Here is a 2,298-nt window from a genome sequence, read left to right as displayed (position 1 = left end):
AGAAAGGAGAGGGTTTAAATTCCACTAAGAACTTATAAACAGGGGGAAGGCAGAGTCTGAAACTCCACAGCTTAATACCTGGCAGTGCTCTGGTGGGATGGGCGAATCCCCAGGAGCACAGCGAAGCCCGAGATCTTTGGGCCACACAGGGAGAAGCGGTTCCACTGCTAGGAGGACATCTGGTATACGCTGTGTGCCTCCCCCAAAGGCAAACGCCTCAGTGGACCTGGGAGAATAACCACATCCACTGGCGCTGGAACAAGGTCACTGGGGGTGAAGCCTGGTGCAAGATGTGTGTTCTGATTTGCTACAATCCCTGAAATGCTGCTGCTACACGATCACTGGGGCGAGCAGGTACCTGGCCGCAGTCTCTGGGCTTCGGCAGCAGCACGGACCCACAAATGTTCCTGGATGCGGTCAGCACCCAGCCATTGCTCCATGAGACCCTCCCACAGAGGGGAAAAACGGGTCACAGCCGCAGTCACTCAGAAGTAAGGGGTCAGGAAACACGGCCGCATCTGAGATAAAACTCAGGAGGGAGGTACTGCCTGGGGCTTGGTCAAGGACAGTATAAAAGCTGGGAGTGGACAGAAGACAAAGACAAAGGACGGGTGTGCGATTGCTGATTGGGGAGAAGAGAGTTCCTATACTAGAGACTGGGTAGATGGGTGACGCCATTTTCACTGCTCCCACACATGCGCATACGCACCTACAAGCGCCACAAAAATCCACCCGGGGAGCTAAGCAGCGCCATCTAGTGGAAACAGAGCCATTACACTAAGCCCCACATAACTGGGCCAACCTCGCTCTACAGGAACACAAGTCTCTCTGCCTGCTTAGTTGACGGACTATAAAGTGCTTCAGAGTTTGACTTCTAGGGGAAAACAAAGTAATTTCAATCATATGTCAGTCTGTTTGCTGGTCCATCTATTCAGTTTTCTTTTTTTTTCCTTTTTTTTCTCTTTTTCATTTTTCTTTTTCTTGAATACAGAAAGAGAAGAAATTTATTTTTATTTTCAATTTTTATTAAAAATATCTTTTTAATTTTTTCCTACTATATTTTTTAAATTTTGTGTAAATTTTTTCAAATTATAGTTTGCTTCCATCATTTCATTTTATTCGATTTCAGTGTATTCATTTTTTCAAATTTTCAAATGATTTTCTTTTTTTTTCTTTCCCCTTTATTCTCCAATGTATCAAGCCCTTTTTAATATCCAGACCAAAATACACGCAGGATCTAATATCATTTATTTGATTTTGTGTGTGTGTTTGTTTTTAATTTTTTAATTTTAAATAAAAAATTTTTTTACCTCATTAATTCCTTTTCTCCCTTCAAAATGACAAAAAAAACAAAATTCACCCCAAAAGCAAAAGCAGGAAGAAACTAGAGCCAGGGACTTAACTAACACAGATACAGGCAAGATGTCTGAACCAGAATTTAGAATCATGGTAATAAGAATAATAGCTGGAGTTGAAGACAGATTAGAATCCCTTTCTGCGGAGATAAAGGAAGTTAAAGCTAGTCAGAATGAGATATAAAATGCTGTAACTGAGCTGCAATCTCCAATGGATGCCACAGAGGCAAGGATGAAGGAGGCAAAACAGAAAAGGGTTATGGGAGCAAATCATAGCAGAAAACTTTCTTAACCTGGGGAAAGACACAGACATCAAAATCCAGGAAGCACAGAGGACTCCCATTAGATTCAAGAAAAACTGACCAAGAACAAGGTATATCATAGTCAACTTCACAAAATACTCAGGCAAGGAGAGAATCATGAAAGCAGCAAGGGGGGAAAAAAGTCCTTAACCTACAAGGGAAGACAGATCAGGTTTGCAGCAGACCTATCCACGGAAACTTGGCAGGCCAGAGAGGAGTGGTGGGATATATTAAATGTGCTGAATCAGAAAAATATGCAGCCAAGAATTCTTTATCCAGCAAGGCTGTCATTCAAAATAGAAGGAGAGATAAAAAGTTTCCCAGACAAACAAAAATTGAAGGAGTTTGTGACCACTAAACCAGCCCTGCAAGAAAGTTTAAGGGGGACTCTCTGAGGGGAGAAAAGATGAAATACATACACACATACATACATACATACCAAAAACAACAAAGACTAGAAAGGACCAGAGACCACCACCAGAAACTCTAACTCTAAAAGCAACATAATGGCAATAAATTCCTATCTTTTGGTACTTACTCTAAACGTCAGTGGACTCAATGCTCCAATCAAAAGACATAGGGTAATAGAATGGATAAGAAATCAAGATCCATCTCTATGCTGTTTACAAGAGACCCACTTT

The sequence above is a fragment of the Acinonyx jubatus genome, chromosome B1, assembly GCF_027475565.1.
Source record: "Acinonyx jubatus isolate Ajub_Pintada_27869175 chromosome B1, VMU_Ajub_asm_v1.0, whole genome shotgun sequence".
NCBI lineage: Eukaryota > Metazoa > Chordata > Mammalia > Carnivora > Felidae > Acinonyx > Acinonyx jubatus.
The sequence above is the reverse complement of the archived record's forward strand: the minus strand, read 5'-3'. Positions refer to the sequence as shown.